The following is an 18,860-nucleotide window of genomic DNA, read 5'->3' as shown; positions in this document are numbered from 1 at the left end:
CATTCCCTTTTCTTCACAACCTCACCAGTATCTGTTATTTTTTGACTTTTTATAATAGCCATTCTGACTGCTGTGAGATGATAAATCATTGTGGTTTTGGTTTGCAGTTCTCAGATGATGAGTGATGCTGAGTATTTTTTTCATATGCTTGTTGGCTGCATATATGTCTTCTTTTGAGAGGTGTCTGTTCATGTTCTTTGTCTATTTTTTGATTATTCTAAGAAAATTTTGGTGGGGGTTTGTTTTTTCTTGCAGAGTTAAGTTCCTTATAGATGCCGGATATTAGACCTTTATCAGATGCATAGTTTGCAAACACATTTTCCCATTCTGCAAGTTGTCTGTTTACTCTGTTGATTGTTTCTTTTGCTGTGCAGAAGCTCTTTAATTATGTTCTCCTTGTCAATTTTTTTTTTATGTTGCAATTGCTTTTGGAGTCTTTATCATGAAATCTTTGCCAGAGCCTATATCCAAAATGACATTTCCTAGGTTTCCTAGGGTTTTCACAGTTTTAGGTTTTACATTTAAGTCTTTCACCCATCTTGAGTGAGTTTTTGTATATGGTGAAAGGAAAGGGTCCAATTTCATTCTTCTGCATAGGGCTAGCCAGTCTTCTTAGCATCACTTATCCTTGATGCTTTTGTTCTCTCTCTCTCATTCTTTTTTCTTTTCTTCCGTCCTTCCTTTTTCCTCTCCTTCCTTCCTTTTCTTCTTCCTCTTCCTAATGGCAATAAAAAAAATTAGAGATTTAGTCTGGTATTGAATAGGGAGTTCTTTCCCTGTTGCTTGTTACTATTGAATTTATTGGCCCAGTAATCCCATTACTGGGTATATACCCAAAGGGATATAAATCATTCTGCCATAAAGACACATGCATACGTATGTTCATCACAGCACTAGCAAAGACATAAACTCAACCTAGATGCCCATCACAGGAGACTGCATAAAGAAAATGTAGTATATATAAACCATGGAATACTATGCAGCCATAAAAATAGAAGGAAATCATATTCTTTGCAGCAACAAGGATAGAGTTGGAGGCCATTATCCTAAGAAAATTAATGCAGGAACAGAAAACCAAATACCACATGTTCTCACTTATAAGTAGGAGCTAAACATTAAGTAGACATGGACATTAAAAAGGGAACAGTAAACACTGTGGTCTATTGAAGGTAGAGAGTGTGAGGAGAGAGGGGATCTAAAAACTACCTATAGGGTACTATGCTGCTCATTACCTGGGTGATGAAATAATATGTACACCAAATCCCCGTGACATACAATTTACCCATGTAACAAATCTGCACATGTACCCCTGAACCTAAAATAAAAAGTTGAAAGGAAAAATAAATAAATAATTAAAACAAATCCAATGGCATTTTTCACACAAACAGTTTCAACTTCCCTTTCTTAATTATAAGAATGTTATTCCTTTAGTTAGAGGAAAACACTCTTCATATGAGAATTTTATCTCCTACTTTTAAAAAACAATGAAGGTTAGAGTAATCTTTTTGCAACTGCTATTTTTTAAGTTTCTTTAATTCAAAATAGTCAATAAACCAGAGAAGCATATTTTTGGGTAGCATATTCTTAACTCTTTCAATATAATGGAATATTATTCAGCCTTAAGAAGGAAGAAAATCCTTTCCTTCATGACAACATAGATGAACCTGGAGGACATTATGTAAAGTGAAATAAGTCAAGCACAGAAAGACAATACTGCATGATCTCATTTGTATGTGTAATTTAAAAAGTGGAACTCATGGAAACAGAGTGTAGGATGGCGGTTTCCAGGACCTGGGAGGTGGGGGAAACAGGAAGATGCTGGTCAAAGGGAATGAGGTTTCAGTTATGCTAGACAAATAAGTTCTGGATATCTAATGTCCAGCGTGGTGACTATAGTTAATAGTCTGCTATTGTATACTCAAAATTAGCTAAGAGAGTAGGCCATAAATGTTCTCTCCAAAATAAAACAAAAATGCTATGTGAGGTGAAATATATGCTAATTAACTTGATAATGATAATTATTTTACAATACATATGTATATGAAAACAACATGCTGTATACCTTTAATATATACACTATTTATTTGTTAATTATACCTCAGTAAAGCTGGGGGTCAGGGGAGCATAGGAGAACAAATATACTGACTCTAGTTTTGTCAGACCCAGTCTGGATACTAGTTTAGTGATTACTTTGTAGATAGACATCATCTGGAATTAGGCACATTGCCTTTCTATGTTTGGTAAATAAACAATATGAATCTGACAGGCGCAGTGGCTCACACCTGTAATCCCAGCACTTTGGGAGGCTGAGGCGGGTGGATCACCTGAGGTCAGGAGTTCGAGACCAGCCTGCTAATATGCTGAAACCCAGTTTCTACTAAAAATACAAAAAATTAGCCAGGTGTGATGGCGGCTACTCGGGAGGTTGAGGCAGAAGAATCGCTTGAACCCGGGAAGCGGAGGTTGCAGTGAGCCAAGATGGTGCCGTTGTACTCCAGCTTGAACTCTGTCTCAAAAAAAAAAACCAAATATATATATATATATATATACACACACACACACACACACACACATATATGTGTGTATATATATATAAATCGAATAGGGAGATTTCTTTAAAATTAATATTACATGTGTTGCTTAAGAGAATACAGCTACATATTAAGCACATTATACAAAATAGAGTTCTAACACAATTAATATGCTATTTACATGTATGCTTTATTTAAACATCTAATTCTTCCTGACACAGGGAATTAGTATGTTTGCTCATTTTTCTGCTCATCTCTCCAGATGATCTGTCTTTAGTCTCCTTAAATTTCACTTATTTTGCCTTCACTCAGAGTGGAAATAACTATTTTTATCCTTTAGGTACCTACTCGTTCTGATGGAAAAGCCTGGCTTCCTGCTAGGGTCACCAGAGAGACATTCGCCTCAAGAAATCAGATTTCAGTCTCTAGAACACTTATAGTAATGCAAATAGAATCCGGTAAGCCTCTGCCCTTTTAAATCCAGCAGCAGGAACCCAGCAGTTGTTCCGCACACAGTCCAGCTCAGCTGCCCACAGCACTAGTATTGCTTACCCCCTTTGCGAAGAAATGGAGTACACTGTGGATTTTTTTGTTTTGCTTTTTGTAGTTCTTACTATCTTACAACAGGCATTTTATTCTTCTCAAAAACAATGAATTTATTTAAGAAAGGTAAATACGTGTGTCAGGAAGAACTTTTTTGAAATCATTTCTCTTTAAAATATAGTCCTGACCAAATTTCTCATTGCCTGGGCAGAGCAATAAACAGTAAAAATCGTCACTATAAAAAGGATCAATAGACATGTACACATGGTAGAACTATAGCCCTGGGTTGTTGGTGGTGGTGTTTTGCTGTTTTCTTTTGGAGATGAGAAGGGTAGTCAGAAATATTTTTGATGAATGTAATTTTTAAACTTTAATTTAAAATGTGAATAGGAATTTTTTTCAAGTTAGAGAAAGTAATTTCAAGACAGCTTCTATTCATGCTTTCAATCAGTTCTCCAGAATTAAAGAACATGAGAGTCCAGGTCTGAAAAAACGCACATGATAGATTAAAAGAGCTCACATCAAGACATACCATCATACTTTCTTAGAAAGTTGGTAATAAAGAGGTACGGTGATATGCCCAGAGTGAAAGAAAGAAGCTCCATACAAAGAAATACCATTAAAAAAAAAGGCATCCAAATTTTAAAATATTTCAGAAATCTAGAAAACAATGTGAGGGGAAATTATGTCTAACATAGTATTCTACACCCAGACATTTATCAATCAAATTTGATAGCAGAATTAAAATATTTCAGATATATAAAATAGATCAAGGTTTAGCCACCGTGTACCATTTCCTGGGAAACACCTGTGTATTATAAATTTTAAAACTTTATGTTTTCCTGTTGCATCAACACCCCCACAAACAGGCTCTGAGCACCCCATCCAGGAAATCAGGTGCATGTACGTGATAAGTGTTGCCCTACCACTAGTTTCTCTTCTTGAAGATATGTCACTTGCTAGGTGACAAAACAAATTTAAGAAGACTGAAATCATTTCAAGTATCTTTCCCAAACCACAACGTTAGCAAACTAAAAATCAACAACAAAAGTAAAATGGAAAAATTCACAAATACATGGAAATTTAACAATAAACTCTTGAATAGTCATTGAGTCAAGGAAGAAATCTAAAGGGAAATAAGAAAATACCTCAAGACCAACAAAAACAAAAACAATGTGCTAAAACATAGAAGGCAAAAAAAGAGCAGTTCTAAAAAGAAATTTTATAGATATAAACATCTACAGTAAGAAAACAAAAAGATCTCAAATGAACAACCTAACAGTATAAGTAAAGGAACTAGTAAAAGAAGACCAAGCTAAGCCTAAAATTAGCAAATGGAAGAAAATAATAAAGATTAGAGCAAAAAGAAATGAAATCAAAGGTAGAAAAACAATAGACAAGATTGATAAAATTAAAAGCTGGTTTTTGAAAACAAACAAAATTGATAAACCCTTAGTTAAAACGATTAAGAAAAAAAAGAGAGAAAATTAAATAAAATCAGAACTAGAAGAGGAGATATTACAACCATTACCACAGAAATAAAAAAGATCATAAAGGACTATTATCAACAATTACACACCAACAAATTCAACAACCAGAAGAAACAGACCTATTTCTAGAAACATATAATCCTCCATGACTGAGTCACATAGAAAGCTTGAGCAGACTAATAACAAATAAGGATTAAACCAGTAACCAAAAACCCTGCTAACAAAGAAAAGCCTTCAGCTAGATGGCTTCACAGGTGAATTCTACCAAAAGTTTAATGAAGAATTAATACCAATCCTTCCTAAATGCTCAAAACATGAGAAAGCGCACTTCTAAATGACTTTTATGAAGCCAGACTCACCCTGATAGCAATGCCAGGCAAAGGCATCACAAGAAAGGAAAACTATAGGCCAGTATCTCTGATGAACATGGGAACAAAAGTCCTGAACAAAATACAAACAAAGTAAATTTGCAAAATATTAGCAAATCAAATTCAGGACCAAATGGGATTTGTCAGTCAGATGCAAGAATGATTCAACATATGTAAATCAATCAAAGTGATAAAACACATTAACAGACTGCAGGATAAAAAATCACATGATCATCTGAACACATGCAGAACAAGCATTTGAAAAAATTTAACATCCTTTCAGGATAAAAAAAAGAAAAAAACTCAAAAAAATTAAGTATAAAAGGAATTTTCCTCAACACAATAAAGGCCATATATGGAAGGCCCACAGACAACATCATACTCAGTGGTAGAAAACTGGAAGCTTTTTTCTAAGATCTAGAACAAGGCAAGGATGACCCCTCTTGCCAATTCTACTCAAAATAGTACTGTAAGTCCTAACCAGAACAATTAGACAAGAAGAAGAAATAAAAGGCATCCAAATAAAAATGAGGAAATAAAACTACATCTATGGATAACATGTTTTTATATAAAAAATCCTAGAGACTCACAAGAAAACCTGTTAGAACTAAACAATGAATTCAGCAAAGTTGCAGGACACAAAATCAACATATAAATATCAGTAGTGTTTCCATACAGTAACAAAAATGTATCTAAAAAATCAAGAAAACAATCCCATTTAAAAAGGCATCAAAATAAAATAATAAGAAATAATTTTAACCAAAGAGATAAAATAACTGTATACAGAAAACCATAAAAGATTGATGAAATAAATTGAAGATGCAAAATAAATGAAATATATCCCATGTTCATGAATTGAAAAAATTAATATTGTTAAAATATCCATAGTACCCAAAAGATACCTACATATTCAACGAAATCCCTATGAAACTCCAATAGAATGTTTTACGGAATTAGAAAAGATATCCTAAAATTCAATTCATGTGGAACCACCAAAGACCTCAAATAGACAAAGTAATCTTTTTTTTTTTTTTTTGAGATGGAGTCTTGCTCTGTTGCCCAGGCTGGAGTGCAGTGGCATGATCTTGGCTCACTGCAACCTCTGCCTCTCGGGTTAAAGCAATTCTTCTGCCTCAGCCTCCCAAGTAGCTGGGACTACAGGTGTGTGCCACCATGCCCAACTAATTTTTGCATTTTTAGTAGAAATGGGGTTTCACCATATTGGCTAGGCTGGTCTCAAACTCCTGACCTTGTGATCTGTCTGCCTCGACTTCCCAAAGTGCTGAGATTACAGGCATGAGCCACTGCGCCTGGCTTGTCAAAGCAATCTTAAAGCTACTACAAAGGTATACTAATCAAAAACAGCATGGCGCTGACGTAAAATCAGACATATAGACCAATGGAAGAAATATAGAGAGGGCTCAGAAATAAATCCACATAGTTACGGTCAACTGATATTCCACAAAGGTGCCAAGAACACACAACGGGGAGAGAACATTTTCTTCAATAAATGATGTTGGAAAAATGGGATATTCACATCCAAAAGAATAAAATTGGACCCTTACTTCAACCCATATAGAAAAATTAACTCAAAATGTTAAATGTAAGACTTGAAACTGTGAAATTAGTAAAAGAAAATGTAGAGGGAAACTTTTTGACATTGATCTGGCAATGAATTTTTGGATATGAAAACAAAACACAATCAATAAATACAAGATACACAGGTGGAATTACTTCAAACTAGAAGTCTTCTACACAGTTAAAAAAATCAACTAAAATGAAAAGGTAAGCTATAAAATGAAAGAAAAATATTTGCAAAAGAATTGACTAGACATTTTTCCAAAGACATACAAATAGCCAACAGGTATATGAGAAGGTGCTCAACATCATTAATCATCAGAGAAATGCAAATTAAAACTACCATGAGATATCACCTCACATCTGTTAGAAAAACTGTTTCACACACACACACACACACACACACACACACACACACACAAAGATAAAGATTGGTGAGGATGAAGAGAAAAGGGAACCCTTGTACACTGTTGGTGGGAATGTAAATTGGTGTGGCTACTATGAAAAACATATGGAAATTCCTAAAAAAATGTAAAGTAGAACTACCATATGATCCAGTAATTCCACTACTGAGTATATATCCAAAGGAATTAAAATGAGGATCTCAAAGTGATGTCTGCATCTCCAATATTATTCACAATATCCAAGACATGGAAGCAACCTAAATGTATATTGATGGGCAATTGAATAAAGAAAACATGGTATATGCATGCAATGGAATATTATTCAGCCTAAAAAAATTAAGGAAATCCTACAATTTGTGACAACATGAATGAACCTGAGGGACATTATGCTAGATGAAATAAGCCAGACATAGAAAGATAAATATTACAATATCTCCCTTACATAATGAATCTAAAATAGTTAAATTCATAGAAGCAGAGAGTAAAATGGTGACTGCCAGGGGCTGAAGGGAAAGGAATGGGAATGTATTAATTAGTCTAAGTGTACAAAGTTTTGGTTATACAAGGTTTGTAAGTCCTAGAGACTACAGCATTGTACCTATAATTTGACAATACTGTATCGTTCACTTGCCAATTTGATAAAAGGGTAGATCCTATGTTAAATGTTCTTGTCAAAAATATCAATCATAGTAATAAATAATGAGAGCAGGAGGAAACTTTTGGAGGTGATGGACAGGCTTGTGGCATTGATTGTGGTGGTGGTTTTGCAGGTATATACTTATCTCCAAACTCCAAGTTTTACACATTAAATATGTACAGCTTTTTAGATGTCAATAATGTTTCAATAATGTGCTTTTTAAAATACCTATTATTAGAGTTATACAAATAATGAAGTGGTCAAGATTGGTGACAATCAAGCAATAAAGAGATTGGTAGGCCAGGAGTGGTGGCTCATGCCTGTAATCCCAGCACTTTGGGAGGTCAAGGCAGGCAGATCAAGAGGTCAAGAGTTTGAGACCATCCTGACCAACATGGTGAAACCCCATCTCTACTAAAAATACAAAAAATTAGCCGGGCATGGTGGCAGGCGCCTGTAGTCCCAGCTACTTGGGAGGCTGAGGCAGGAGAATGGCATGAACTCAGGAGGTGGAGCTTGCAGTGAGCCAAGATCACACCACTGCACTCCAGCCTGGGGGATAGAGCGAGACTCTGTCTCAAGAAAAAAAAAAAAAAGATTGGTATGCCAATGTATGACATTTCCAATTTAATTGGTAGATGTAGTAGAGTTATTGAACATTTATAAAATAAAGAAGACTCATGATTATATTTGGATTTTGGAAAGAGCATCCAGGTAGTGATATAAGAAGACACAAAACAAGAGTCAAATAAATCAATTATGGATCCAGTATAAACAAATAGGAAAATATTCCAAAACATATAATAGATAAAGAGTTACAATGTTAATAAACCAGGAACTCTTGTATATAATGGAGGGGACCTGAAAGAGCAAACCAATAGAAATGTTGGCAAAATACGTAAACAGATATTTAACAAAACAAGAAATATAAGTAGTCAAGAAGAGATAATGATATATAAAAAGATACTCAATTCACCATTAATCTCAAATGTGGACGTTAAAAAAAATGCCATTTTTGTCTAAACCATTGGCATAAACAACAGCAGCAAAAATGGACAACCTGGCATTTATGAAGGTAGGGGAAGGAGGCATTCTCAAACAGTTGCAGAAAATGTAAATTGCTAAAATTCTTCAGAAAGTCAAGCAAAAATTTTGATGCCAAGAGAGGGTTTGGTTCAGAGTGAGTTTCTCTGCTTACCTTGTTTCTGCCCTTCCCTAACTGCATTTTGCACATGGCTCTGGCACAGCAGTGCTGCAAACCTACAGTTCCCTAAGATCATTCATGGTAGTTCCTTTTGGTTAAGTGGCCTACTTTTCTAATTGCACATTTTCAGCATATGAGTTGATCAGTGTTGTTTTAGAGGTAGACCTTTTTGGTTGAGCTCCTTATATGCAGAGGAAGATTATCTGATACAAACCGCACTACCTGCTCTTTCAAACTGCCTGGTAGCTTGCCTTTCCCAACAAGGCACCAAGGACAAAGGTTGACTGAAATACCACTTGGAGGGGCAGTCATGTGTAGAGCTTATGAGGACAGACCCTGGGGCCCAAGATTTCTGCCCCTTAGCTGTGTGACCTTGGGCAATACTTAAGTTCTCTGGCCTGTTTCCTCAACTGTAAAATGGGGATATTGATAGTCATCTACATGACCGTGTTGTTGCAAGAACCACTGACACCCAATAGATGTTTTCTGTCATTTTTACTACAAATAATCTAAGATAAAAATGATATTGGCCTAAAATATGGCATAGAAAATGGAGGAGTGAGGGATTATGGCAAAGAAAGCTTAAATGGGGCCGTGGCCATTCTTGTTTTTCTTTTCTTTTCTTTTTTTTTTTGAGACAGAGTCTCACTCTGTCGCCCAGGCTGGATGCAGTGGCACAATCTCCGCTCACTGCAAGCTCCACCTCCTGGGTTCACGCCATTCTCCTGCCTCAGCCTCCCGAGTAGGTGGGACTACAGGCACCTGCCACCACGCCTGGCTAATTTTTTGTATTTTTAGTAGAGACGGGGTTTCACCGTGTTAGCCAGGATGGTCTTGAACTCCTGAACCCAGGTGATCTGCCTGCCTCGGCCTCCCAAAGGGCTGGGATTACAGGCATGAGCCACTGCGCCCAGTTGGCCATACTTATTTTTCTTTAAGTGTAGTCTGAAAGTGTTCAGACAAAAACAAGAGCCATTTAGTTTCTAATATTTATATGTTTGCTTATAACAATTCTCAAGAAAGTATGCTTTTCTGAGAATTCAAATGCGTGATAATTCCCTCAGGAATTGAATTTTGGCAAATCTATATTTTCAGTAACCTAATGTGATGTCTTTTGTAATATTTTACAATCTTCAAAACCTTTAGTCTCACTTGTATCATGTTGCCTTTGTGATGTTCAGACTACGAGTTAATGTTGTTACTCAATTCATAACAAGCCCATAAATCTTGCTCAGCATTCAAAAAATGACACTTTTAGCACATTTCCCTGTTTCAGGGACCAGGGGGTACAGTTTGATCCTAAATGAATAAGATGCAATACAAACTGTGTGGATTCCATCTCTGTGGATTCTCCTACTCTTGCTTCCTTCTAATATTTCATTCATTTTCAAAGTTAGAGCTGTCTTGAATTCCCCCTCAGCTCCTGCACTCTTGACTGATTTATTTTGAGTCTTCTACTTTCTGTCTTTCCCAGTGAAAGCTATAAGACTTTGTCAAGCTGTGCTCTAGTTTATTTCCCCCAAAGCCTTTCAACTGTGTCTGCCTCAAGGCCTCAGGCATCAGGTGTTTCTCCTTTAGTGGAATGCCAATCTTAAAGGGATGAAAAGCATACTATGGAACCCTTTTAACATTTAGCTTCATGACTAGATACGCCAATCTCATTGGAACAAATTTGGAATATCATTAATTAAAACCAACTTATTACCCAGTTTACTTATAACATATATGAATAATATTTGCTGCTCACTGGAGGGATAGTATGTTAATCTGGACTTTTTTTTAAACCTCAAATTATAGTAGCCCACTCCAGCCAACTTAAGAAACCCAGGATTCAAGGATGTTTCATACAATACAAGGCCAGAGAATCAGGCCTTTGAAATGAACGGGATTTCTTTAACCTCTCCTTCCTTCCGCCAGTTTGTTTTATTTCTCTCTCACATTCATCAACCCTCACCTTCCTAGCCACTCAATACACCCTGATTTGTCTAATTTGTAAACACTGTGGAAAATATGGCCACCAAGGACATATCTAATACTAAATACCCAGAGAAAGGTCACCAATGTCTCCTACCTTCCAGCTTGTGTCAAAGAGATAAGAGCTCCTGAACAAATAACCACTGTCAAACAGATGTTGTATGTGATAAAAGCATTGTGGCCTAGGAGAACTATGTTAACTAAGTAGAAAGATTGTAGAAAGGGCAGAACCTAGTAAAGTGTAATTGAGAAGCCAACCAACAGGAAGGCTGTACTACTTCCTTTAAAAGAATAATAACCACTGAGGAAGATGTTGCCTTGTGTAGTGTACAGCTATTGTGTTGGCTGCCATCCTCTACTAATTAATAAAGGGGAAAAAATCAATCAGGATCTCAATGGAATGAAATAGAGAGATTGAATTACATAGTCAACTGATCTTTGAAAGAGCCCAAGGCAATGCAATGGAGTAAAGACATTCTTTTCAAAAAATGGTGTTAGAACCACTGGACAAAAAAGTGCCTAGAGACCAAAAAAGAAAAAAAAGTGCCTAGACACAGACCACAGACCTTATACCCTTAACAAAATTTAACTCAAAAGTGGATTATAGATGTAAATGTCAAGTGTAAAACTATAAAACTCCTAAAAGATAACATAGGAGACATCTGTATGACCTTGGTTATGGCAGACTTGTAGATACAGCACCAAAGATACAATTCATGAAAGAAATAATTTGTCAGTTAGACTTCATTAAAATTAAAAGTTTCTGCTCTGCAAAGTACAATATTATAAGAATGAGAAGTCAAGCCACAGACTGGGATACAATATTTACAAACGAGATATCTGATAAAGGAATGCTATTCAAAGTATATAAAAACACTTAAAATTCAACAATAAGAAAATAACACAGTTTAAAAATGAGCCAAAAACTTGGCATTTTGCCTCAGCAAAGAAGATGGAAAATAAGCAAATAAAGATATGCTCTATATCATATGTCATCAGGGGGATGCAAACTAAAATAACAGTGAGATACTACTGCACATCTATTAGAATGGCCAAAGTTCAAATGCTGACACCACCAAAAGCTGACAAGGATGTAGAGCAAAAGGAATGCTCATTCATTGTTGGTGGGAATGCAAAATGGTACAGCTCAGCCTAATAACTTCCATCAGTGGCAGCTCTGCCTTTCTCTCAGGAGGAAGTCCCAGAGATGACCCATAGGCTTTCTGCCATTGCCACTCCAGTGGTACCACCTTTGCTGCCTTTGGGCTGAGGAAAAAAATAAAGGCCCTGATTGCTTTGCTGGCACCTCCAGCTTGCCACAGCCACCATTTAGTGAAGAGCCCAGTCTCTCTTTTTCTGTGAGACCCCGAGTCCCTGCTCTTCACCAAGTGGGGCCTCCAGTTTGGAAATTAAACTATCTGTTCTTGAATGACTTTGGGATAAAAAATTAAATTAAAGCAGAAATCAAGAAATTATTTGAAACTAATGAGAACAAAGAAATAACATACCAGAATCTCTGGGATGCAGTTAAAGCAGTGTTAAGAAGAAAGTTGATGCTAAAAATTTTTACTAAACACCCATATCAAAAAGTGAGAAAGATCTAAAATTAACAAACTAACATCACATCTAGTGGAACTAGAAAACAAGAATGAAGCAACTTCTAAGCTAGCAAGGAAAAGAAGTAACCAAAATCAGGACTAAACTGAATACAATGGAGATGAGAAAAAACATACAAAAATTCAACAACACCAAAAATTGGATCTTTGAAAGCATAAATAACATTGATCAGCTGCTAGCTAGGCTAATAAAGAAAAAAGAGAGAAGGTCCAAAAAAACACAATCAGAAATGACAAAGGGGGCATTACCACCAACCCCACAGAAATACAAAAAATCCTCAGAGAATTATAAACACTTCTATGCAAACCAACTAGAAAATTTAGAGGAAATGAGTAACTTCCTGGAAACATACAACCTCCCACAATTGAACCAGGAAGAAATTAAAACCCTGAACATACCAAAAAGTTCTGAGATATCATCAGTAATAAAAAACTTAGCAGCCAGAAAAAGCCCTGAACCAGACAGATGCATAGCTGAATTCCACCAACATATATAGAAGAGCTGGTATCAATTCTACTGAAACTATTCCAAAACATCAAGGAGGGACTCCTCCCTAACTTATGCTGTGAGACCAATGTCATTCTGATACCAAAACCTGGCAGAGACACAGACAAAAAAGAAAACTTCAGGCCAGTATCCCTGATGAACATAGACACAAAACTTCTCAACAAATACTACCAAAGTGAATCCATCAGCACATCTAAAAGCTAATCCACCAAATTCAAGTAGGTTTTATTTCTGGGATCCTAGGTTGGTTCAACATATGCAAATTAATAGCATTATTCATCACATAAAGAGAACTAGAATCAAAAACCACATGATCATCTCAATGAACACAGAAAAGTCTTTTGATAAAATTAAACATTCCTTAGTATTAAAAACCCTCAACAAATTAGGCATCAAAGGAACATACCTCAAAATAATAAGAACCATCTATGACAAACCCATAGTCAAAATCATACTGAATGGGAAAAAGCTCAAACTATTCCTCTGGAGAACTGGAGCAAGACAAGAATAACCACTGTCACTATTCCTACTCAACCTAGTGCTGGAAAACCTCACCAGAGCTATCAGGCAAGAGAAGGAAATCAAAGACATCCTAATAGGAAGAAAGGAAGTCAAACTATCTTTGTTTGCAGATGATATAATTTTATTACTAGAAAACCCAGTCTCTGCCCAAAGACTCCTTGATCTAATAAACAACTTCAGCAAAGTTTCAGGTTACAAAATCAATGTACAAAAATTGGTGGCATTTCTATACATCAATAGTATCCAAGCTGACAGCCAAATTAGGAATGTAATCCCATTCACAATAGTCACAAACAGAATAAAATACCTAGTGATATGGTTTGGCTATGTCCCCACCCAAATCTCATCTTGAATTATAGCTCCCACAATTTTCATGTGTCATGGGAGGGGCCCAGTGGGAGGTAATTGAATCATGGGGGTGGGTCTTTCCCATGCTGTTCTCGTGATAGTAAGTCTGACAAGATCTTAAAGATTTATAAAGAGGAGTAAGATGTGACTTGCTCCTCCTTGTCTTCCATCATGATTGTGAGGCCTCCCCAGCCACATGGAATTGTGAGTCCATTATACCTCTTTTTCTTTATAAATTACCCTGTTTTGGGTATGTCTTTATCAGCAATGTGAGACTAAACTAATACGCCTAGGAATACAGCAAACCAGGGAGGCAAAATATCTCTACAATAAGAATTACAAATCACTGCTGAAAGAAATCAGAAATGACACAAACAAATAGAAAAACATTTCATGCTCATGGATAGGAACAATCAATATTGTTAAAATGGCCATACTGCCCAAAGCAATTTATAAATTCAGTTCTCTTTGTATCAAACTACCAGCAACATTCTTCACAGAACTAGAAAAAAAGAATTTTAATTTATTTATTCATTTTATTTATTTATTTATTTATTTATTTATTTATTTATTTATGGGTTTTTTGAGACAGTCTCACTCTGTCGCCCAGGCTGGAGTGCAGTGGCTGGATCTCAGCTCACTGCAAGCTCCGCCTCCTGGGTTCACGCCATTCTCCTGCCTCAGCCTCCCGAGTACCTGGGACTACAGGTGCTCGCCACCCCTCCCGGCTAGTTTTTTGTATATTTTAGTAGAGACAGGGTTTCACCGTGTTAGCCAGGATGGTCTCGATCTTCTGACCTCGTGATCCACCCACCTCGGCCTCCCAAAGTGCTGGGATTACAGGCGTGAGCCACCATGCCTGGCCCAAGAATTTTAATTTATATGGAAAGAAAGAGGAGAGTAAATAGCCAAGGCAATCCTAAGCAAAAAGAACAAAGCTGAAGGCATCACATTACCCAACTTCAAAGTATATTATAGGGCTATGGTAACCAAAACAGCATGGTATTGGTACAAAAACAGGCATATAAACCAATAGAACAGAAGAGAACCCAGAAATAATGCCACATACCTGTGACCATCTAATCTTCAACAATCCTGACAAAAACAAGCAATGGGAAAAAAGACTTTCTATTCAATAAATGGCGCTTGAATAATTGGCAAGCCATATACAGAAGATTGAAACTGGACCCCTTCCTTACACCATATACAGAAATCAACTCCAGATGGATTAAATACTTAAATATAAAACCCAAAATCATAAAAATTCTGGAAGACAACCTAGAGAATACCATGCCGGACATAGGAACAAGCAAAAATTTCGTGACAAAGATAACAAAGCAAGCACAAGCAAAGCAAAAATTGACAAATGGGATCTAATTAAACTTAAGAGTTTCTGCACAGCAAAATAAACTAACAACAGAGTAAACAGACAACCTACCGAATGGGGGAAAATTTTGCAAACTATGCATCTGACAAAACTCTAATATCCAGCATCTTTAAGGAACTTAAGTTTACAAGAGAAAAACAGACAACCCCATTAAAAAGTGGGCAAAGGACATGAAGACAGTTTTCAGAAGAAGACAGATACACAAACAAGCATATGAAGAAAAGTTCAATATCACTGATCATTAGAGAAATGCAAATCAAAACCTCATGAGATACTATCTCACAACAGTCAGGATGGTTATTCTTAAAGGATCAAAAAATTACAGATGCTGGTGAGATTGGGTAGAAAAGGGAACACTTATACACTGTTGGTAGGAGTATAAATTAGTTCAACCATTGTGGAAAGCAGTATGGCAATTCCTAAAAGAGCTAAAAGCAGAATCACCATTTGGCTCAGCAATACCATTACTGAGTATATATCCAGAGGAATATAAATCATTCTACCATACAGACACATGCACGCAAATGTTCACTGCAGCACTATTCACAATAGCAAAGATATGCACTCAACATAAATGGCCATCTATGACAGATTAAATTAAAACATGTGGTACATATACACTGTGGAATAGTATGCGGCCATAAAAAATAATGAGATCATGTCTTTTGCAGAAACATGGATGGAGCTGAAGGCTTTTATCCTTAGCAAACTAGTCTAGAAACAGAAAACTGAATACTGCATGTTCTCACTTATAAGTGGGAGTTAAATGATGAGAATTCATGAAGAAAAAGAAAGAAACAACAGATACTGGAGTCTACTTGAGAGAGGAAGGTAGGATAAGGGAGAAGAGCAGAAATGATAACTATTGCGTACTGGGCTGAATACCTGGGTGATGTAATAATCTGTACAACAAACCTCCACGACAAGAGTGGTCCTAGGGAGGTTATAGTAAGGGAGGAGAATATATTTTATTACTTTTACTTAGAGTTGAACCAATGTTTTTGGTTCCTAAGATCAGCAGATAACTCTTATCCTTTAAAAGTTGAGAAAGCCATATTGTTAAATATGGGGGCATGAGTTAGCAATTCTTGCATACTTTCTCTGTAGATAAGAAGCTGCAGACTTCTCTTATTAGAACCACAATCTAATGTTTTAATTAAACTATAATACAGCATATATGTCCCCAAATGATTTGGGGGTTTAAGGATATTGGGAGAAGGAGTGCTAGGTATATTAATATTAGGGTATTTTTCTCACATGAAAGAGGGTTTAATATTGTTGATGTGATATGTGAAGACCGCTCATTGTGTGGTGATTAGTATGTACAGAAAGTACAGGGCTCTGATTAACATGTTAAGCCCCATAAGAATGATGGTGAGATTGGATCAAGAGAATAAAGTTATGGTTATGAAGAGTTCCCCTACTAAATTAATGGTAGGGGGTAGGGCAAGGTTGGTGAGGCTAGCTAAAAGTGGCCATTATTAGGAGTACCGTCTGAAGGCCTTGAGTAAGTAGTATAGTTTGGCTCTGAACTCGTTCATAGTTCAAGTTTGCTAGGCAGAATAGTAGGGATGAAGTGAGTCCATGGGCAATTATAAGGGTGGTTGCACCTATAAAGCTTCAGGGGTTTGAATAAGAACAGCCACGATAACAAGTGCCATGTGGCTTACAGGGGAGTAAGCAATGAGGGCTTTTAGTTCGGTTTGGCGTAGACAAATGGAGCTTGTCATAATTATTCTCATAGGGATATTATAAGGAAAGGGTAGGCTATGTATTCTGTCAAGGGGTTAAGGATTAGAATGATCTGTATCATTCCATAGCTGCCTAATTTTAGGAGTACTGCTGCAAGTACTATTGAGCTGGCAACGGGGGCTTCTATGTGGACTTTAGCAAGTCATAGGTGGAGTCTGTAGAGAGGCATTTTTACCGTAAATGCCATGATGCACGCTAGTCATAGAAGGTTGTTAGATTAAGAGTTGTTATTTCTTGAGTAGTATATGTTGTGATTACATATTTAGTGAGCCTGAGGCATTTTGAGTAGAGATAAGTGCTACAAGCAAAGGTAAGGATCCTATCAGTGTGTAAAATAAGAAGTATAAGCCTGCTTTCAGGCATTCTGCTTGATTACCTCAACGAGTAATAATAATTAGGGTGGGGACTAGTGTGGCTTCAAAGATAATACAAAATATGATTAGTTCTGTGGCCGTAAATGTTATAATTAAAACTATATGTATCCCTACTAGTATTGAGATATAAAGTTTTTTTCATGGGAACGATTCTTTGGATAGATTATATTGGTTTGCTAAAATTATAAGGGGTAGTAGCCAGGCTGTTAGGATTAGAAGGGTTGATGACAATGGATCAGAAAAAAAAAAAAGTTAATGAGAAGTTGAAGAGTTATCATTACATTGGTTGAAGAATAGCAGACTGATGAGACTGATAAGTAAACTGTGGAAGCTGTATTAATTCAGATTATAGAGTTATTAGAGCATCACATTATTTGGAGTAATATAATCATTGGGATAATAATTTTTAGCACTGGAGTAAATTTAGGTTTTGTATATAATACAGGCCATAGGTTTTGGAGACCGTAACTAGTAAGGCTAAACCTATGCCAGCTTCACAGTCTGCAAAAACTAAGAGGATAATAGGTATTATGGATGCCAGCATGAAATGTGTATTTAAAATTACGAGAGTACTTATAATAAATATTGATAGTATTGGCTGGGCACTGTGGCTCATGCTGCAATCCCAGCACTTTGGGAGACCAAGGCAGGTAAATCATTGAGGTCAGAAGTTCAAGACCAGCCTGGCGAATATGGTGAAACCCCATCCCTATTGAAAATACAAAAATTTGCCAGGCATGGTGGTGTGCATCTGTAATCCCAGCTACTCAGGAGGCTGAGTCAGGAGAATTACTTGAACCCGGGAGGCAGAGGTTGCAGTAAGCTGAGATTGGGCCACTGCACTCCATCTCAAAAGATAGATAGATGATAGATAGATAGATAGATAGATAGATAGATAGATAGATAGACAGATAGATAGATAGATAGTAGATAGTAGATAGATAGAGAATAGATGACAGATAGATAATAGATAGGTGATAGATAGATGACAGATAGATGATAGATAGATAGATAGATAGATAGATAGATAGATAGATAGATAGATAGAAAGTATTATGCCTTCTAGGCATAGTAGGGAAGTATCAGGTGGAATCGATAGACTATTACCCCTACTAAAGACATAATAAAGGCTAATGTAATATTAATATAAATAGAAGACATTTGGCAATTATGATATATCATAATCTAAAGAATCAAAATCATTTATTTTGACTTAAACTATTCACCAACTCAATTCATTCTAATCCTTTTTGGGTTCATTTGTAGGCTAGACTGAAGACTAAAATGATAATTAATATGAGAGCTGTACTAATTATTAATTTTAGGTCAGTTGTCTGAAAAGCTCATGGTAGGGGCAGTAGTAGGGCGATTTCTAGATCAAAGAGGAGAAATGTGATGGCTACTATGAAGCACTTTATGGAAAAGGGGAGGCAGACAGAGGCTATCAGGTCCAAGCCACATTCACAGGGGCTGGATTTTTCTGTGTAGATGTTAAGTTGTGGGAGTCAAAAAGCGATTGTTACTAGTAAGAGTGTTAGTAAGGTGTCAGCTGCTAAGGCTAACGTTAATTACTCTTTTTTGGGTAATGCTGAAGCTAATTGATTGGAATTGAATTGTACTATGT

The 18,860-nt window shown here is 36.4% G+C and overlaps 1 long non-coding RNA gene across 1 annotated transcript in view; it reads right to left on the bottom strand.

Moving 5' to 3' along the window:
• Positions 1-590: 590 nt before the first annotated feature.
• Positions 591-18,860, bottom strand: part of LOC106996758 (uncharacterized) — a 31,193-nt gene continuing 12,923 nt past the window's right edge. Inside the window, exon 3 of the long non-coding RNA XR_013414585.1 lies at positions 591-718. This is a non-coding gene — a long non-coding RNA (uncharacterized LOC106996758). The remainder of the gene's footprint in view (positions 719-18,860) is intronic.

This window comes from Macaca mulatta, chromosome 2 (assembly GCF_049350105.2).
Source record: "Macaca mulatta isolate MMU2019108-1 chromosome 2, T2T-MMU8v2.0, whole genome shotgun sequence".
NCBI classification, from domain to species: domain Eukaryota; kingdom Metazoa; phylum Chordata; class Mammalia; order Primates; family Cercopithecidae; genus Macaca; species Macaca mulatta.
This window is presented reverse-complemented; position numbering and strand designations above follow the sequence as displayed.